Here is a 22,066-nt window from a genome sequence, read left to right as displayed (position 1 = left end):
GTCATCATCCCTCGAAGAGTTCAAAAAAAGACTGGATGTGGCACTTGCTGCCATTATCTAGTTGAGGTGTTAGAACATGGGTTGGACTCGATGATCTTACAGGTCTCTTCCAGCCTTGAATTTCTGTGATTCTGTGATCTATAGATGAGAATTTTGCTGAGTTTATGGTGTGGGAGGATGCAATGCTCCAGCAGTGAATGCTGCACTATGAAATGCTCTTTAGGTAATTTCAGGAAGGTGATGTGGTTTGGTTCATGGCAGGAGGGTGGAACTCATTGCTGCTAATCACAGAAGCACGCAAAGAACCTTGGTAAAAATTGACTTGAGGTTCAATGATAAAGACAAAGTTCTGAGGGAGATATTTTGCCTTTTTTTTTCCTTTATACTTTGATATCTCTTTACTTCACCATTTGCAGTGTTTTTGTTTTTTACATTTTTTGTTTCCCTTGTATGTCTTCATTGGGAGAGATGGAAAGTGGTAGATTGGTGCTGTGTGGCCAGAATGGGCCAGAATTTTTTCTAAGAACCTCCCTTGTGAGATTCTTTTAAGAGGCAAGATAGATACATATCTTAAAAAGTAATAATAATAAAAAAAAATGCTAAACATCACAGTGATCAAAATGCATTCTTTGCTGGCAGCTAATTGATAGCTGTTGAAAGAATTTAGCTTTTTTGACTGTAAGCAGTGTTTTCATACATAAAAACAATTTTTTTAAAACATTTTTAACCTCATTTCCTGTGTAATATAATGTCAAAAAGATGATTTGGGCATTCAGAAGTTAATTTTTTTTCCTAATAATTATTCAAATACATTTGGTAAATAAAATGTCTGCTCTAAAATGATATGTAACATGCACATTGTCAAAAGTTTTTTAATATTGTAGAAACAATGCAATTTTGCTCATAAGGGGAATATTATCTCTCTTCATGCTGATGTTTTTGAGCTTTTTGGACTGAAATGATGCACTGAAAACTCACGATTATATTTTGAGTGCACTGCAATATTCATGAAACATATTAGGAATTGCTGCTGCCCCTGTCTAAAGGTATGTATGTAGGTATGTATATATAAAATACATGCAAATGCACATACAAAATATGCATATAAACATGTATGTAGAGAGAAAATTCTTTTTTACAGTGTAATTCTATTAGTAAATGTTTTATTTGTTAGTATATATACAAGCACATTGTCCAACTAACATAGTTAATAAGGAAGTCTATACCACTTTAACTATCTCTGGCACTAATTTTGGAGAAGATACCAATTACCATAGAGTTTTTTTTTTTGACAGTGAAATATATATCTTCTAGTGATTTAAATATTTATTAAAATGCCCATCAAGAACTTGCTTAGTCTGATCACTGGTCACTTGGTTCCTAGAATAGCATTTAAATGGGGAGAATTAGAACATGAGTAGCTGTATAGAAATAGCTAAGTGAGTTTGGGGTTTTTTTTATTTTTAAGGCAAAATCCAAGAAAACTACTGTTTCTGATGAATTCTCTATGAAATACTTGTTCTAGGTAAAGGAATGAATGATGCAAATGTTAGTGGAGAGATAGAAAATAGTTGCTAAAGTGACCCTTTTGCTGAGAGCATATTTGAACCTTGTTTATGTTTTTAATTATAGGATTTGTGTATCAGGAAGGATTTCCAAGTGGTTGTTTTGTGATGCTTCAATACATAAATAAGTATGGGTTTGTACTTCTGCTTTTTAATTTTGGATAATCAATCACTTTCTGTCAAAACTGATTGTAATGGAAAAGTGATATTTTGATTAAATGAACAATTTCATGCCTGTTGTCTTCTGCCCATGCAACAACTAAAGTGATGAAAATTGGCTTCATTTCCCAAGGACAAATTCCACTATATTCTACCTTGTAACTGGAGAATGCATTTTGAGAGATCTAATTGAGCTTAGAGGGATATGTGAATTACAAAATCCATTCTGGATAAATATTTATTTTACTTAGGGGTTAATTTTTGTTCTATTGTTAATTTGTTTTGTGTTTGTCATTGAGCTTTCTTAAAGAATATGCTCTTTCTCTATGGTCAAAATGCATATTCAGTGTTGAGAAAAAGGGCAGATATTTTGGAAACATTTTTAATTCAAGCATAAAAAATTACTTCTTGTCATCTCTCTAAAATAACACAATATAGCTTTAGGAAGCTAAAGTTGTGAATTACCAGCAGTTTGAATCTGTAAGCCTCTTCTTCCAGGCTCCAAGGCCTCTAAGCTTTCACCATTCTCTTCTGGCCTTGACTTTTTTTTTTCTCCTTTTTTTCTTTTCTTTCATAAGTTATTTGAAAAGATCACCTTCCTAGTTATTTTCCAGGGCTGGTATTTTTGTAAGCCAACTTTTTTTTCTAAGGGTAGGGATTATATCTTGAAAATATGATCCTAGTAGAAATTCTAGCAGCTGTTTGTCTTGCTATTGTGTAATTACAGCTAGGCTTTGGGAACGTTTATAGACAGTCTTGAAAACTTAAATTAGCGATCTCTGGGCTTGATATAGGAACAGCTGACAGAGACAAGCACAATCTTGTGTCAGACATATTGACATAAATTTTCTTAATTATTGCAATTTTTTAGAAGTGGACAAGCTCATTGGGGATTTTCAATAGTATGAGATCTGTACTCTTAATTCCTAATCACAACTTTATTCTTCCCTGTTTAATGACAGATTGTCAAGTGAGCAGGTGCAAAGAAGCAAAAATAGATTATGTGTTCTGTTTGTAAATGAGTGGATGTGTTTCCTCCTTGTTTTGATTGATGAAAGCTTTATTCTCAATTTGTTATTTGTACCTTGGATGATCAGCATAGTCTAGAAAATGCTTTTCTAAATCAACTTTCTCTACAGAGTCCTTACAAACAAACTTTCAGGCTTTAAAAGAATAGGGAGATAAGTGTCCAGCACTGATGTTCTCATCAGTGTGTTTTCAACCAGAAGCAACCCTCTTCTTCACAAGTATACAGGACATAAATTAATTTGCTGGTTCCTGCTCTGTTTCACCTTGCCTTTCACCATCTGAATCCATCCACACCTGTGGGCTATGCAGAGATTTAGAGCTTTACTCCTCCCCATGTCAGCTTTGATGGAATGAGAAACTTCCTAAAACACATGAAAAAGGAAGTCCATTGTTTGTGTTATTATGTAGAAATAAATTAAACTTAAGACTGCTTTATTTTCTTTTTATGAAGCTGAAGAGGTATTTTTCATTCTTCATCATTTCTATAACTGGCCTTTTTGGTTTCTTTCTGAACACTAAGTGTTCAGTCAATGACTGTAGTAAAAACACCATTTTGAAACTCAATAAGACCATAAAATTTAAATATATTTTTGACACTGTAGTAGAATTACATTTGATGAGCTTTCTGGAAATGAGGGATGTTTGTTTGAGGTTCTTACCTCAGCTTCGTATTTTGATTATAAAAACTTTATTTTCAGGATTTATTTTCATTTATGTATCTTCAGTGGGCCAGTTCAAAAGATGGTTTTGTCACTGAAGTGCAAGAGAATGTATGGAGAGGAAAAATCTCAAAATTCCTATTACTGTTGTTGAACACCTTGTATCATGGGGCTGCTAATCTGCTGTATAATTGTTTTCTTTTAACTGGTGTTCATCTCCATACAAAAGACAAAAAAAGGTTGAAGATACAAAGGTTGAAGGTATAAAAGCTATAGAAACTAGCAGTTCTATTTAGAGGCAATGTAGCTCAAGTCCAGTTTGTAAGAAAAACCATGAAATCTTGAACATTTGATCTTGTGCTGTTATCATATAACCAGACATGAAGGACTTTTTGTGTTCTGCTTCTGGCTCTATCGAGAGTATCAGCTGTTCAGATGCTCACTTTCAAGTCAGGTGTGTGAGGTGGCATTTTGCCTTTCAGGTTTGTCATCTCAAACAGCTGAAGACTCATGTTGGGAAGTTGTTGTTTTTCCAGCAGGAAGACTCTGGCAGTCTGGAATTCCTATTTATGCCCAGCTGGCTGCCTTACCAGCTGTAGTTTGATAGCTACTGCAATTAATTTACACATAAAAGAAAGGCTTCACCGTGCATGCTGGGACAATTTACACCTAGCTGGCAGAACAATCACCTTTGTATTTACAATGCTATTCCTGCACTGCCGTCCTGACCTTGCTGATAAATCCGAGTCAGAGAAGTGTGCAGGAGCCTGTAATTCACAAGCTGTCACCATTCTCACACTGAAATCAGAATTGAAGCCTTCATTGAGTTAAAAGGGAAAATTCTTCGTCTTAATGACTCAAATGCAGCTTTTGGTCCTAGAGAAAAGAGTAACATGGGGAAAATTTGCCTTCAAAGACATTATTTCCTGTGGAATAATGTATTATTTTGTTGTCTCCTAAGTATTAGTAGTGGTTTGGCTAATGATAGGTTTATAAACAATGTCTTGAGCCTGAAAGCAGATAAGCATACCTATAAAATACCATCTACATGCTCATATTTAAAACAATCTAACTTGTTTTTCTCTTATGTATATATTTGGGATTTGGAAGGAAAAAGTGCTGCATATGATCACCTGGAGTCCTGTAATGTAATTAGCCTCGATTCAAAGGGAAAATTTTGTGTGACTATATGGACTTGAAGATGTTTGGCTGATAAACATCAGTCTTAGAACCTGGTTGCAAGAGCATTCAGATAAGTTACGGCACATATTTGCCAGCACTTGATCACTATCCAAAAAATGTAGAGCATCCTGGAAGTGAGAGAAGCAACAGCTGGCTGCCTGACTCTAGTCTATTTGTTAGGGCATTTGCCTAAGATATTTTTCATTTATACATGTGCTTCTAAAGTAGCTCTCCCTCTTCAACATACTCCTGTGATATTTTTTATGCCACCAGTACTAAGGAGATCTCAGAGTTATTCCTCAGGGCTTGCCTACTGGATGGCCCATCTTAGGAGAGTGGTTTGACCCACATATGACCTGCTGTCTTCTAGATTGTATCTTAATGACAGGAAAGAACCTGATTTTCTCATTTGCTTGAATCTCTACCTTCTATGAGATCTCTCTGTGTTAGACATTAAACTCTGAATTTGACTTTCTACAGAATGCCCTGACAGAAACCTTGGAGGCATAAAGGGTTGAAGAATCAATTTGGCAGTGCTGAAAAAATAGTTAAGTCTGACCAACTAGAACCAGATTATCCTAGGTTTCAGGCTCTTAGAGAAAAAAGTTCTTTGAATAGTTAATTGAACATTACCTAGCAAAAGGTTTAACCTTCTCAGGGGTTTCTGGATCACTTATAAGACGTTAAATGTCACCAAAACTTGTAAAAAAATCACTAAATAGAGATGCATAACTCCATTTTCAGAATCAAAAGTCTGGAAAAGCTCTTGCCTGGGATTCACATATTGAGAGTCACAGCATTGCTATGCAGAATCTTTAATAGCTGACTTCAAAACAGAAGAACTGAATCGGTATAAATTATGAACTGAGTGGGAAAGCTATCCAGAAATGCCAAAAAAATCCTCCAAAAATCTTCAATACAAAAAATTCATGATAATTTTAAACACATTAAGTATTCAACATATTTCTGGTGGGAAATGATCCCATTTTCTCCCAATACATTTCTGAAATAAATTTTATTTAAAAAATCATAATACATGAGGGAGAAGACTATTTTTGTTATAAAGCCAAGTTATTCTGAGAATGGCAGAAGAGACAAAGTGTCTGCTTTTAATTTTCAATCCACTTTTCAGTTTAAGTGTGTTATTGTAATTATAAAACAGAAAATGGCTTCACAGCAAATTTGACTGCAAGTTGAATTTCATAAATTTAATTTTCCATCAAAATAATTCAAAGTATTTCCCAGTTCTAATAATAGTCTTGATTCTTTATAATACTATTTCATTCTCTTTTCCTGTGAATGAAAAAATTAGCTGTGTATAAAAAATTTAATTTTTGAAATATATACAAGAGACTCCCCAGATAACTGAGGTAAGAAGAAATATTGTGATGTAAGGATAACTTGTGGAAGAAAGGTAATCTAAGAACAGTGATGATTGAAATTATAAAGATAAAACAGAGATATTGTGTCACTGAAGAGAGATTTTCTTTGCAGTCTGATTGGTCCCACACTACTTTGCTTCTTGCTATGTGAAGAAGTTGGAAATCACAGAACTGCTTAGTTGTCCTGCTCTTAATTTAATTTCTTAAAAGTGCCTTTAAAAAAAATTATAATGGACTTCCCTATGAAGCCCTTACACATGATAAAAAATCTTATAATCCTACTCTTACAATAATCAATGGTCATCAGTAGTATCTAGTATTTGCAAAATTGAGCCTCTTATAGAAATGTTAGATTTCTGAATCCCCTGTAGAAAATTACAGGGATATTATTTTCTATGAACTTCTAAAAGATGGAGTTTTTCTCTTCCATGCACCGACTGCCTAAGTCATAGGGGTTTTTATTAATTATTAAAGTCCTTTCTTCAGAATTTGCTTTTACTCCAGTATCTTATTGTATACCAGGTGCCATGTCATTTTTCCACATTGTACAGTAAGGATGCAAATTGTATTTCCTTGTCTCAAATCACCAATTTAAGTGAAGTTGTGACTATGTGCCAGCCAACAGCTATTTTTCTTTTTTCTGTCAAATCATCTGTCTAAGGTCCCATACAGCAATCACCTCCCTCAACTTCTTTTATATAAGCTGTGGAAAAGCTATCAGATACTGAAGTGAGAGTTTTCCTGTTGCATTTGTTTTGACCTCAACTAGAGAGTTGAATGCACCACATCTGTTCTGACAGAGTATTCAAAGTATTCCAAATGGAGCAAAGAGCTCCCAGGCTTCGGTAATGTAGCTAGCAATTATCTATTAGATGGTGCAAACACATATTTTGTAGTGAAGAGAGGTTTCCTATGTTATTTCTTAAAAACATTTTTTATCTAAATAAAGCCAGTTATTGATGGCTTTCTGATCAACTTGTGCCATTAAACTCAAGGCAAGAGCTTTTGCTGAAATCTGATGAGCTGCTCCTGACTGCATCTTGAATCTGAGGAGAAAGGAATACAAATTCTCCCATGCAGATGCTGAGTGAACTGTCTGACTCACAGTATGCTACCCATGCTACCCATGAGTTATAAAGGTTCTCAGTGTGATGATGGACAGACACACAGTTGTAACTAAATATATTTATATTTATTTATTTATATTTATATATATTGATATCACTAGGTTCTGCATCTGGGTTGGAGCAATCCCAATCACAAAGACAAACTCAGGGATGAAGAGATTGGGAGGAAGCCTAAGGGGAAGGACTTACTGGTGGATGAGAGGCTGGACATGACCCAGTAATGTGCACTGGTCCCCCAGAAAGCCAATGGTGTCCTGGCTGCATTGAAAGCAGTGTTACCAGCAGGATAAGGGAGGGGATTCTGCCCCTCTGCTGTGCTCTGGTGAGATCCCACCAGTGGAATTCTGTGTCCCATTCCTCAATGTAAGAAGGATGTGGACCTGCTGGAGTGAGTCCAGAACATGTCCATGAAGATGCTCAGAGGAGTGGAGCATTTCTTTGCTGACAGGCTGAGAAAGTTGGGGCTGTTCAGCCTGAAGAAGAGAAGGCTCTGGGGACACCTGGTTGTGTCCTTTCAATACTTAGAGGAAGAGAGACCTCTTTCCAAGGCCAGGAGTGACAGGACAAGATGCGATGGTTTTTGTGCTGACCCTGTAACTGACAGTCTCCAGGGACAAGGTGGTTTGTGCACAAGGTTTATGTGACATCAACCGCATCAAAGAGCAGAATTGTCTCTCTGATGCATGAGGATTTGCAGCTTCATTAGCTTTGTTTTATCTCACATAAATACAAGCTTGACTAGTTGCAATAGAAGAATTCTGTTTGGAGTGCTGCAGGTAAAGTTTTGAGAAGCTGACCTATGCTCCATTGAGTCTACACTTTAAATACACATTATGTGGAGAGGTACTCCCCTCTGTACAAAAATAACCTCTTTAGGATTGCACCTTTTTTCCCCCTTGTTTTATACAACTAGAAAGGGTAGAAAGGACAAAGTGATCACTCTCGAGTGCTAATTATGAACATCTTAATTGAATCTCCATTAGGTTTTTTCTGTCCTCACCATCTAATTCTCCTAGTTAGAATCTCCTGGCAGATGTAAAATATTCACAGCAGAAGAAACTTCTGCAGGCATTTGAATATGTCTCAGGAGGTAACTCTGCCATAAAGGTTACATTTGGCTTTTCAATTAAAACAGACATAAATTTCTCTATTTCACACTTTAATGATCAAATGTAATCTTCAAAGGTTCTAATAGCTGTTAAATTTTTCTAGAATGCTTATAAGCTAAAACAAACTGCTCCATTAGTAGCAGAACTAATGAAACTTGCTTTCCTATTGTCACCAGTCCTTGCACACCAGCCCACACTTGTATGCAACCACTACAGCAAGAGTGTAGCTTGTCTGGGGCAGTGTACTTGCTAAAGGAGTTTTATTTTTCTTCCTGTATGTTTCTCTGTCTCCTTGGAAAAGATTTGGAAGGAGCCGTTTCTGATTTTCCATTACTAAAAGCATAAATACTGTCTTCTCCCTAAAAGTTCCTAATGGGGAAGCAGGGGAAATTAATACTTTAATATCCTTAAAAACTTGTCCACTTTCAAATATGAATTAAGTAAACTCATGGAGGGGACAGTGAAAGTATTATCACTTGATTTTTACTTTTTCAGAAAGCTCATTAAATTCAATATGCTCTATAAAAATTGAAGTGGAACCTGGTTTTGAAATGCAGTTTTAAGGGCATTACTTTACTTTAAATATGGGCCAAGCATTCCTAAGATAAAATTCTAGCTCTGTGAAACAGTATAAGTTTTCTGTTCTTTGTCAAGTGGAGAGAATTGGGTGCCTTAGGAGGGCTTTCAATTCAGCTGGTTTTAATGTTGCTGAACATTTTCTTTGAGATGGAATTAACCCTGACTTGCTCATCTCTGACTCAAGAGGTCATCTGTGGTGAATGATTCAGAAACTTTGATATCAGTATGATATCAGAATGATATCAGTATATTTAGTCAAACATATATATCTGCAGCCATTTATGAGCTGTTGTTTGCTTCTTAAAATAAAAAAAAAATTCCACTCAACCTAATTTCTGTGAGCTGGATCCAGATTTGTGTAACAGATCTGCTGCAGTTAAGGTTGAAACTAAGTTCTGAATATGGAGACATAGTTGGGGAACTGTTTGAGAATGGATCTCTGAGAGAGATTTTGGGCCTGTTCATGTTGATTGGACTTTACAATAGGTATTTTTGTAGGAAGTTCTTGGGGACAGGCTGTGCTTCTGTGAGGCCTTCATATTAGGGTTGCACAATTCTTGGCAATGATTCCTAGTTCAGGTTGGTGGGGCAGCAGTGATGATTAGTCTGTTTTACTAAAATCCCTTTTTCTGTTACATTGAGAAACTAGTGGTGTCTTTCACCTTAAGGAGCTATTTTTATTTCACAGTGTAGTTCTATTTCTTTGATTTGAAAACATGGGGTTTTAAATTAAGCAGTCAATAAAACTCCACTGGTATTCCAATTTTTCTAGGGATTATTCTTAATTTGCAGAAATAACATTATTTGCAGGTAAAAAAGATGCTAACACTCTGTCTTCCTGCTAATGACTGTGGTCTCCCTGAATACTAACTTAAGGGTTCCTTTCAGGCTTTTTGCTGTGGTCATGAGTCTTTTTTCTGTCCTCTATTTTGTCATGTCTCAAATTTCCCCTGATGTATTCAATCATAACTGAACAGAAACTTATTTCAGTTGCTTACACAGCTGAAATCACAAGCAGGAGGGGTTATGGTGTGAAGGAAGGGACAGGAGTAAAACTACTGTACCTGGTGCCTTGCAGCACACCTGGTGTGAAGCTGCAGGGGTGTGGGTGTTGTTGAAACTCTGAAATTTCTCCAAGAAATTTATTTCTGCCTGAATCAGTGACTCTTCTAATTCAAATAACTGTTTGTGCTGTGGTACTTACTGAAAATCAACAGTGACTGCATGTGAAGTAAACTGATAAGAAAATGAAGGTTTTCAAAGCCAGAAAGATGAAAGAATTAGTTTTCCTGAATCCTCTGCACTGTGAAATAAAAGTGGTGGAACAACTGGCTTAAGCTTCTTCCAATTAGCTTCCAACAATTTGTAGATACACAGTGCTGTATATGCAGTTGCTATTTTCTCTGTGAATTTTTGTTTCTTGAAACAATACAGCAATTATCAATGATAATGCAGGGGAGGGGAGAAAAGTTCTGGTTTTGTTTAACAAAAACCATCCTTTATTACCCTGGCAGGTGCATGAGCCATTTTGTCACAAAGTTTTCTTTGAAAAAGAATCAGCACATTCTGTGGCTTTGCAGAAGGCAAGTATGATTTGGAAGATAAAAGCAGTTACATATAAAAGAGCTCCATTTACATTCAGGCATCGTTGCTTGCGTGAGTACGTGAAAGAAATCCTCATTTCAATATGTATTTCAAAACTGAGGGAAGAAAAGCAAGCCTACCCATGGATTTAAAATATGCTCATTAGTGTTGAAGAAGGAAGTAAATTGAAGCAAGGATGAAGTTTTAAATTCTCTTAAACTTTATTTGCTATGAATGCAATTGCTTCAATGCAATCTCTGATGACAGTGATTGGATAGCAATTTGAGATTTTAAAACTTCAAGATGGATGGGACATGAAATCTTGTGTTTCTGACAAACTCCTGTCAGACACAGATACAAATGAGATTGGATATTTAGATCTTGAGAGTGAAATGCTTGAACAGAAGATATCTCAGTTTCTGGGAGGAGAGAGATAGGAAGAGATTTTGACTTGGATGCCACTCTCAGATAAAAATATAGACTGGGATTTTGAGATTTAGAACTGTGTGTGATTAAAGAATAGGAATTGTATTTTCTTTTAGCACTTGCTAGAAGGGAAAGATTGGAAGTTAGGTGATGACTGTTTTTCCTTTGGTGGTGAATTTTAATAGCATGTTTTTTCCCTTATCAGAAAGCTTAACAGGGAAGGCAGGAGCTAAAACAGAGCTGGTGACTAGATACCACTCCAGTTGTTGACTCACCAATTCCAAATGTTTATTTTGAAGTAAAAAGCCTCCTATGCCCATTAGTATCCTACTTGGACACTTTAAAGAATGTCTTTTAGTGTCAGAAATGAATAGTAATATAAGAAAACACAAGAAGTATGCCTGCTGTATTTAAAGTGTTCAGCATTGTTAATATTGTTAGCACTGCCACTTAAGAATATGCCGTGAACTCCTGGCCACAGATTGGAAAAGGTGCCTATTTCCTTTTAATTTCCAAATGAAACAAAGTCTTCATTTCATCAGGTTTTCTCCATTAGTTGTAGGTTTTTAAGACACTGTGACTTTGGTTTGAATTAGCTGCTGAATCATCTTACATTGGTCTATAACTCAAGGCATTTTTTAACCCTCATTCATTTCCACGCATATCTTCAATGTCTTGATGATAATTATAAACCAGATTGCAAAGTGATTTCTTATTTTTCAATTGTTCCTTGAAATCAATGTGAATTTTGATATTTACCTGCAAGATAACTGTTAACAGGTTATGTGTAATGAAAGCTGCAGTACTATCCAGATATTATTAACAGTAGATCACACGGTAGATTAAACATTTAAACTTATTTTCTGACATCTAGTTAATCTAATTTATGCAGAATGTGTTTATAAAGCTGACCTTTTTTTAACCTTCATTTCCTCTTTCTATTTGTGAAAAGTGCAAGGTATCTAATAACAAATCCCTGGGACATCTAAAAATCTGGTTAAAGGAAAAAATTGCTGGAATTACTGGCTTTAAAATGTCCAAGAATTGATATTCAGCATCTTTATTAGTGTTCCATTGCAATTCCTAATCCATTTCTATTGAGATCAGGGAAAAAATTTATTTCCTTGGAGGTAGCCTAATATCTGTGAGCTCCCATAACTATTAACTAATAAGGAAGTACTCAGCTGGCTAATGTAACACAATAATATGTTTAGAAATGCTATATGATTGTATAGTTCAAATTCCACTGAGATTTGTCCTAGTTTAAAATAAGTAAATTATTTTTCTGTCACACAATTTGTAGCCATGTTTTATGTGTAAAGCACTTGCATGTAAAGGGTGTCTTCATGTTAAACATGGCAATAATTCATCGTGCTACAGAATCAACTCTTCAGATTGTGTTTTTTGATTGAAAATTTACTTCTCAGCCCCAAGAAGTTTAAATACTCTTTGTGTCTTAGAAAAAGACAAAATGGGGAATTGCAGTGGTCTCTTCTTTGGCTAAATGCATCTGTGCTTTGATGTTTCTTGGGTCAGAGTTCTCTAAATGGAAGCTTTACTGCTGGCTCCATAGGTGAAAATTAATTATATTCATCTGCTATAGAGACAACTTAAAAGTGCTTGTGCTATCAGTAAATTTGTACTCTTTATTTGTAGTGTAAAAACAAAACAATCAAAACCATTTTAAATTTCTGCATGTTGGGATTAAGGAAACATATTTCCTTCAATTAAGAGTTAAAATGTTTCTTGTGGTGTCTAACATGGTAGATACAAGGAAAGTTTGATTTTCCATATAATATTTTAAAAAGAACAATTTTACAGTTGAAACACATATGTAGTGTGTTCTTTTTTATTGCTGTGTAGTACTGCACAGAATCATCAGCAATGTATAATTCTTTTGAGCCTCTGCTTAATAATTTACAAGCTTCTGTATATTCTTGGCCTGTGTTCAAACTGGTTGATTAATAGTTGCATCTTTGAAGCAATTTAATACCTTCAGCCACATTTTTTCCGTTCCAAAAGCTCTTAACAGAACACCAAATATGTGTAAAGCTTTTAATCTCAAAAAATAATAAGGTTTAAAAAAAAAAAAGACCATACCAGAAACCATTTAAATTACAGAATAGAAAAATTATCCATCAGTGCATTTGTTTACATAGGCATGCAACAGTTAAAATATGTATTTCTGGGTATTTAATATCATTGCAGATTTTTCCAAACATATTTAACTTGCTGACCTGCTCACTGAATATCAAACAGTAGAAAATTTCAGTTAAATGTAGTAATTATTGCATGTTGCATTTGTTACCAGTAGAACAAAGTAATCAAGATTTTGCTTTTATGCCACAGCTGAAAAGCACCCACACTGCTGCTGAGCACATTTAACATTAAACAACTGTGTCTGAAGCAGGCAGAAAAATTCCTGGCATGCTCATGCTCTTTGTATTGCCTCTTCATTCATTTATTGCCTTTGTATTCTTCTACTTCATGCATTGAGTGCTACTTAATATTGAGAATGTGAACTCAACAAAATTTATGAGAGTGAGAATACAGAAGTGTACCTAACAGGTAAGACATGACATAGAGTATTTGGACATATAAATAGCAAATATTAGTAAATAATATTAATAATATTATTTATTATAATATTATAATATAAGAAATAATATTATTTATTTTTATAATATTATTTATTTATTATAATATTATAATAAATAAATAGTAAATTTGCTATTTGCATAATAGAATATGCATTTGCATATTCTATTTGTTAATTATTTTTAGCATGTCGTAGAAGAGTGCTACTTTAAGAGGAGTTAGTGTGATCTGAGACTTGTGACTACAGTGCTGTTTTGAGGAACATTTCTGAAATGTGTGCACAGTCTGACTTTTACCTTAAAACTGTCAAGTGGACTTGGTATGCAAGGTCCATTACTTAGAGTCTCTACAGAATAAAAACCGTAGTCTATTTGTTTAGACAACCAGAACTCTTCTCTGTGGAGATACAACTTATTAGCTAAACAGATAAATATTTTCCACAGGTATTTTGGATTTTCTTATTCTCAGTATTGACAAATGGAGTCCTGAAAAACATTGCACCTAAGTTTTTTCTATGAACATTGCATGTATGAGTGATCTCCAGACTCCTCTAGGGTTGGATTCTTAGTTGCATATGAGAGAGAGCTTTATTTACAATTATATCTCTAAAGCATTGAAAATACTTTGTCTCAGGAAGAACCAAGCAGCAGCTCTGATACTACAGAGCAGAGTATTTTCCCCTCTCCTTCCTCTTTTCATCATACCTGTACTGTCACAAGAGGAATTGGATGAACACTGGAATCTTCACTCTTGTTAAATATTTCTCTGAAAGCAAACTTAATTTTGTTCAGACTGGAAGCATATGTTTGCTTTCTGAAGACGTGGAAACTAAACCACTTTTTAATGTGAGTACTAAAACTATGAAGTCTGTCAAATGAACTGTGTTGCATTATCTTGAAAGCTGCTGTCACACATTCATGAAGGTGAGGAGCTGTGCGTCTAATTTCATCAAACAGATTTCTATGTCAACCAGGTGCTAAGTTCAGAAGTGTGAGTGGCAGGCACACGGGACAGACAGAGGATTAGGAATACTGTACAGACAAAAGTGATTTTGGAAGACCTTTTGAATCTGTGCGTGGAAGTATACAAATTTATCATGAACTGTTCAGAAGAAAACAGTGCTAGTAAGTTTTAGATCAGGTCATCAGCCAAATCTGAACCCTTCAGCACCTTGAAACTTCTATTATTTTGTTTTCCTCTCTCAAGTGTTTTACTAGGAAGGACTGAACAGTCATATAAAAGTAAAAATATCTATGTCTTCAAGGGGAGTTTCAGTAATTTTAATAAACTGTCAAATATCTTGTAGAAAACTCTGTTGCTTTTATGACAGATAAAGCTTTCAGTAAAGCTGAGTATTTGTACAATTTATTTTAAGAAATGCAAACTTTTGCCAGTTTATTTTGGTAGTTGGAGCAGATTAAAACTGTTTTTAAAATAACTTAGCAGAATATAGTAACATTTATTGAATTTTACAGACTGGTATAATCTTAAACTAAACCATTCCATAGGAAAACTTTTGTTTTCCCATATATAATGGGCTTGAATTTCAGGAAGTACAGCATTTGGTGCAAAACTCTATTGTACCTTGAGGACTTTCACACTGGCTTTGTCTCTGCTGTTTTCAAAACTCAAGTGCTTCACTGCACTTCACCAATGAAAGAAATGTCAGACTTTCAAGGAGGGTAACTGAATCCAGTTGATATTTTCATGTATACAGAAAAAAGGTTCAAACATGGATCCTGAAGTTTAGCTTTAAACCCACTTTTGTAGAAATCTAAAGTTAGGACTAGAAACATAATTGATAATGAGATTCATGCTGTGTAACATCAGATGACAGGATCCCATCTGTTCATTCGTATTTCACAGGTCACTGACAGAAATTCACTAAACTCTGTAATCAGTATTTGATAGACATGTCTGATCAAGAAGGCATAAAATTTGATGTGAAAAGGCTAAGAAATCAGCATTTGCCACTTATTTGTTTAGCTTGTTTCAAGTCTTATCCATGTCTGATTTAAAAGATGCTTAATTTTTAATTGAAATACTTTGATATGTGCCTCAAGAATATATCGATGCTGAATGCTCAAAGTGTTAAGGAAGTTAAGGATGATCTTCCTAAAAGGCATCTCCCAGAAAAAGAGAGTTGTATATTTGGATGAGGATGAGAAATTTTGAGAGCTGGGTCTGCAGGGGTGTAAGTATCTTTGCAGAGCAAAGCTGCATCTAAACTTGATCCAAAATTCTGGCACTGAACTCCTGTGCAAGAACATAATAATGTTGTTTTATGAAGAAGTTTGGAAATGTTTTTATGCCATCTTTAGAAGAGACTGCATTGGAAATGTTTTTTTCTTTTAATGTAGATACATCTTGTTGATGTGGATTAAGAAATATTTTGCCTCTGGTTATAACAGGATATTGCATGTCCTGGTGTTTTACCCAGTGCTAAGAAAGTGGGGCAGATTCTCAATTAGATCAGGGGCAACCTTACCAAAATCCTTGGGACCATGTGGTCTCCCAAAGAGTTAGCTGTTCTATTTGAAAATCTGGCTGTCTAGCCTGAAGTTTTTTCTTTTTCTTCTTTTGAGACTCTCACTTTATCAGATTATGATTTTTACTTATATCTTTTAAAAGATTCAGAATATCTGGGGGGAAAAGCTATCAAAAAAAAAAACAACAACAAAGCAAATAACTCAATACTATTTATAATGCTGCTTTGCTAATTGTTATCAACACTTTGACAACATGAGCAATATATTAAAAAATGTTCAGGTAATACCAGAGAAACTATTATAAGAAAATAAGAAAATAATATCTGATAGTATGCTAGTATGAAAGTACTTTGTAACTTATTTCAAATAATAGGGAAGTTTAATTTACAAATTACAAAAACCAACTATTGCTTAGATGCATTACATTTCTTAATTTGCTCTAATTTAGTGACAGGCTTTTGAGTCTAAGATGGTAGACAACTGCATCTCCTGCTTTTATTATAAAGAAATAGAATTTTCTTGTGTATTCAAGGTAGAAAATAGCTCTTTGGATAGCATAGGTTAAGCAGTTTCCTGATTTTTGAGGGTTCCATCAATCTTTTAAGCCAAGGTACTGGTGGGCCAGTGTCCTTACACGATTGCTTTAAAGCTACTGCATATTGCTAGCTGTAATTCTTCCATTACTCTGGGAACTAAAGAAACTTGCTTAAAGGCTGCTTACTGCCATCTTCTAGCATAGAGGGTACTAATTTGCCATTGAAAAAAGGGTTTAAAAAGTACAGTGATTTGTCATCATCTTGGGGTTAGCAGTTAAATTAAGTCTTGTGAGAAGAGAAATGAATTTGGGGACAATACTGGAAGATATGTAAAAGTTTAACGGGTCATAAAGCAGTGGAAGTTATATATGAGGCTTACTGGTCACTATGAACTAGGATGAGAATAATCTGTTTTTTCACAAGTAGCATCAAGAGTTTTTAATAATGAAATGGTTTCTTATCTCCCCAAAGATGCATCAGTGAAAGAAATTATCTGGAAAAACATCTGGAGACATCTTACTAACTGAAGGTCTAAGAGCAATCCTTTCCTAAGGAAAGCTGTTTATTCCCAGGCCGAGGGATTTCAGACAAAGGAGGAATGCAAGCCCTTGCTCTGGTTTCCCTGGCCAGCTGCAGCTTTGCTGAGAGGCTACAGAGGGGCCCTTGTCAGCATTTTGTCTAGATTTCTTTGCCCAGCTCAGCCCCTTAACAGAGGGTTTCTGTTTTCAGGTTCTGCAGTTCTTATACACTGTTTAAGAAGATAATTTAATACTTTATATTACTTTTCTGAATAAGACAGGTAAAAACTTCATCTACACTTGTGATGGTTACAGTTTTCAAAGTTTCAATCAAAGGAAGCAAGCAAGATACTTTTAGCACCATTTTGAAAATTTAAAAATTTTACTCTTGCATTTCCCATCCTTTAATCATTACTGACAATGTGATCTGATCTTTAATACACCTTCACCAGAAAAGCTAGTTATGGATAAGAAATTCATCATGTTACTCAGATAACTAATTGCTTAGATCTGGGCAGCTGGCCCGCAGGAATTTTTGTCTTTTTTTTGTTTGTTTTTCCTGATCAATTTTTTTAGTTTCCTTCTAGATAGCTCAGTTTAGATTCAATTAATTGGGGCTCTAATGCTTCTTTCTGTCTCTATTTTGTTTCTCTCAATGTTTATCAGTTTCATTGGAAGATTTTCTAAAAATCTTTTGCTTTTTTTCGGGTTTCCTGAGCCTCTTTCAAATTAATTAGAGAGTGTAATTTCTCCTTGTGCATCTCCACATCTGATCCTTATTTTGACAATTTTTATACAGGCTGTGTAACACTGTATAAAAGTGTAACACAAATAAAAGTGTAGAATAATTTTAGGTTAGAGATATCAGGACAGGTTCTCTAAAACAGGAAAGAGGGCCTGCAGACACCTTGCCTGCCTTTTTCTCCTAGCAGGCTTTTCTTTTTGATGTAGCCCTAAGATGTGATTGATGTTGGACAGTTGAAATGCCCTAAATCAGTTGCCTCATTTAAATGCTATACTCTGGAAATACTGACAACATCCAAAAGACAGAGCTTTTTTGACCCGAAAGCTAAAGCATAACATTTTATTTGTTGGCCCAATAAAAGGTATTGCATTATCTGCCTTGTCAGTAGACACTGACATTCATAGTGCTTGGCCCTTATCCTAGAACACATAAAATGCTCTTGGTAAATTTCTCGTGAAAGGCTGGATAGACAACAGGCACAGTGGCAGCAGCGTATCTCTCTTCCCTGTCTCATTCGAGCAGGAGGGATGGTGTGTTTAGTTTCTCCAGTAGGGCTGTTTCAGGATGATTACTGTAATTGAATCTGGTAGCAGACACATTTGTGGCTTTGCAGATGTTGTAAAATAGCATTTAAGGTTTTCTGTCATGAGTCTTTGCAGCAGCCCCCACCTCTTCCCATCCAGAGGAAAGGATTACCCAGCTGAGGTAATAGCATTTATGTTTGTGAAGGAGTTAGCCCTCCAAGCGCACATCAGACCAGCTTTTTTATGTGATTATTGGCTTCCCATAGAATGTCAAGACAAAGCTGGGAATTCAGCACTGTCTAGACTGTGTTCTCAAAGCCATTCCTTGATACCCCACATTTCAAGGTGGAAACCTTGTCCCAAAAGTTGGCTCAGGTAAAACAGAGGTTTCTATAGGAAAGTAGGGGAGGAAGAGAGAGCTCACTGGCTCTGGCCCAATTTGGTGCAGGAATATTCTCAACTAGTCATGAGCAGGGCTTAAAGTTCAGCACCACTCACTAAAGAAAATCCAAATCTGGGTCCCACTAAAATAAAACATTCTGTAGCCATTCATCTGGAAAGTGAGCAAAAGATTGGACACTGTTTATGCAGGCAATGGTCTAAAAATTCAGGGACTGTGAAAAATTTTGGATGGTACAATGAACTTATTTTTTTACAGGTCCAGGGAAGATATGTCATTTCAGTATAGGCTATGCGAATTTGAACTGATACATGGAACTTCTCTATCCTCATCCCTGAAAATTTACACCCTAACCAGCAAAATCTGAGGGCAGAGAATGATATGAAAGATAATTGATTAGCTGCTGAGAAATGCTGCATATCAATAGGTTACAAAGAATAATCATTTAGGTTGGAAAAGACCTTTAAGATTATTGAGTCCAACTGTTAACCTAACATCCCCAAGTATATCTCTAAATTATGTCCCTAAATGCCACATCTATGCATTCTTTAAATACATCAAGGGATGGTGACTCCACCACTTCCCTGTGCAGCTTGATAAATAGATTTTTCATAATATCCACTATAAACCTGGATGAAAGTGTGTTCCCACTGGAGCACTGTTTGGGCAGCTGGATCGGTGTGGTGGGTGCAGAGCTTGGTGAGGCAGTGACTTTTTACTCTGTGGGTAACTGTGCTCCTTAGCTGAGCTGTCTGGGTTTCAATGCTTTTCCTGTGCCCCTTCCTGCTCAAGGTGTCAATCCATGCCCTTGCTGACACACCACACCCTGGCTATGGGCACTCCCAAGGACTTTTATAGGGTTGGGGTGCTTGGTTGCCGTGGCTTCTGCCCTCACCCTGGTCTCATTTGCCACTGTGGCACAAGCTGTGAGCTCCTGGCAGGTGTGTCTGCTCCCCTGACGTTCCCCTAACACACCCACGTGCACCACACTAGAGCCTCCCACTGCAGCAACTGAGAATAAATCTCACAGGGAAAAAAATCTACACTTTTAAATCTCTCAAGTTTTTATGTATAGGTACAGATTATGTACTTGCGTTTCAGAAGGTATTAGTATTATAGGTGAAATATTGTTGACCTCTTGTGGTTTTTTGTCATTTTTTTGCTTGGGTTTTTCCTGAAGATGTTTTTGTTTCTTTCTTTTGTTTCTTTCCCCCCCCCCCCCACTACATATTTTATTAAACTGAAAATTATGTAGAACTTTAAAACTCTTCTTGCACTCACAGAAACTGGCTGAGCATGAGTGTTGTGGTTCTTATTGGGTTGGAAATGCAAAAACTCTTTTAGTACACAGATATTCATCTAAATGACAGGAGAGAGCCTTTAAAATAAGGCAGGTGCTGTATAAATGATTCCTATGTCCTGAAGTTCAGGACTATTGAGTATTAGTAAGAACTTTTTATTAGGGATCTTAGAAGGAAGTGGGAATTAAAATACTACTCAGAAAACATGACAGAGTTAGTTCATATAATAATGATGGGAAATAGTCTGATTGGGTCCTGCAGAACCTTGATGTGCCTTCAAAGAATCTTGGATCTAATTCAGTGTTGTAGGTTGGAAAGTCATGAACGCTAAAACGGGAACCTGTAATCTATGTGGGATATCATTTGAATACAAAAGAGAGGTTGTGACTTTCCTTTTATCTTCTCTTTCAGGCCTTTCCCAATAACTGTACAAGAATGCAGAATGAATCAGAACAGTCATTTACATTTCATTTGAATGCAGGTAGTATGTTTTTTGCTAAAGCTTTGGGCTTACCTCTTACAGTGGAATTTAACTTTGGAACAATTGTACAGAAAGACCAACATTGTAGCAAGTAAATATTAGAAAATACTCATCTGCTCATGTTTTATTTCTACAATCCTACTAGCTATTTATCTGTTTTCCACCTCTTACAAATGTGGGGGAGAGTCTCAACTCCTTTTTACTTAGAGAAATAAAATATTAGCTCTCACTCCTCTTTGGTGCCACAAATGTTCTAGGGAGAATTTCAATATGTATTTTAACAGAACAAAATCTTAAGGAGGAATGTTTACTGCAGAAGGTTTTGTCAAAAGAAAACCCTGACTCCACTACATAAAATGCCTCTTTCTGGTAAACAACTGGTATTTCTTTTTTTAACAAAAAACAAAACAAAAGGAAAAAAAAAACAAACCAACAAACAAACAAAACAAAAAAAAAAAAAAAACACAAAAAAAACCCACAAAAAACCACCCCTAAAACATAATGTCACCTGACATGTCAGGTGAGAAAGTTTGTCATCTCATAAGTGCTACATGAAATTATGAAAAAGTGTGCATACAGTGGGGCATTTTGCTTCATTGTGAAGGCTGAAAAGGAAGAAGATTATATTTTTGTCTTTTAGAACAACCAAACAATTTGGCGTAGCAGGAATCCTATGACTAATTCAAACGAGTAGTCGTTCATGTAAAAGTTTTCTTTTCATGGAAGAAAGACCATTTTGCAAAAAAAAAAGAAAATAAAAAGAACAAACCTAGGAGCATAGGCCAACCTTTGATGCATAAGTAGGAATAAGAAAAAAAATATGTGTAAAATGAATGCTTTTCTTGAGGAGAATTCTGTTCTTGTTAGAGTTTAAAGAAAGATTTCAGTTTGGATAATGCTTTTCATTTTATGCTATTATAATTAACAATTGTATGTTGAAGTTCTCCTCTGCTAAGTTCATGTATTTATAAACAAATTTGACAAAACCAACAAAAAAACAGGTTACTTCTGCAAAATGCATCTGGAGATGAGAATGTGTCATAGGAGGTTATCAGTGCACTGTGAACTATTGGTTCCCTCTTGTGCTAGAACAGCTTGTGGGTGCAAAAGCAGAGATCTATCAATGAAGAAGTTAAATGGCCACAATGAAGTACACTGAAAACTTGATTCAATAAAGAAATAAGAACATTTCAACCCTTAGAGAAAGAGGGGGGGGGGGAAAAAGTAAAAAACTCAACAATAAGAATAAAAACCCTAACATTTTTTCCACTTTAGTGAGTGATCTAAGAATTCCAGTCAATTTGGTGTTTATTTTAATATGAAGCAAATTAAAAGGTAAATTGATTGCAATACAGAAATACCTAGCAATTGAGATTTCTGAAACTAAGTAGCTTCTTAAAGTAGCAGAAAAATGTAGACTACTAAAGAAAGGCAGAATCCAAGCAGATGTGTTTCCATAACAAGTAATACATTGCTGCTTTTCAGTTTTCTTAAGGCAGGCAAATAAATATGGCCATCAAGAAACGTCACAAGTCTTTAATGCTTGAGCCTCATGTTAAGATTCATAGATCAAATAGAGCAAGGTTGGATAGTTGGGTAAGGTGTGTGGCCTGTGTTATGGTCAAGTACTTGACCACAAAGTACTTGTTTAGCCTGAAGATTTGTGTCTTTTC

The 22,066-nt window shown here is 35.5% G+C and overlaps 1 long non-coding RNA gene across 1 annotated transcript in view; it reads left to right on the top strand.

Annotated features, from left to right (window-relative positions):
- Nucleotides 1-22,066, top strand: part of LOC132071381 (uncharacterized) — a 65,069-nt gene that overhangs the window by 30,429 nt on the left and 12,574 nt on the right. Inside the window, exon 2 of the long non-coding RNA XR_009418098.1 lies at nucleotides 20,324-20,393. This is a non-coding gene — a long non-coding RNA (uncharacterized LOC132071381). The remainder of the gene's footprint in view (nucleotides 1-20,323; nucleotides 20,394-22,066) is intronic.

This window comes from Ammospiza nelsoni, chromosome 3 (assembly GCF_027579445.1).
Source record: "Ammospiza nelsoni isolate bAmmNel1 chromosome 3, bAmmNel1.pri, whole genome shotgun sequence".
Taxonomy (NCBI): domain Eukaryota; kingdom Metazoa; phylum Chordata; class Aves; order Passeriformes; family Passerellidae; genus Ammospiza; species Ammospiza nelsoni.
The sequence above is the reverse complement of the archived record's forward strand: the minus strand, read 5'-3'. Positions and strand labels throughout refer to the sequence as shown.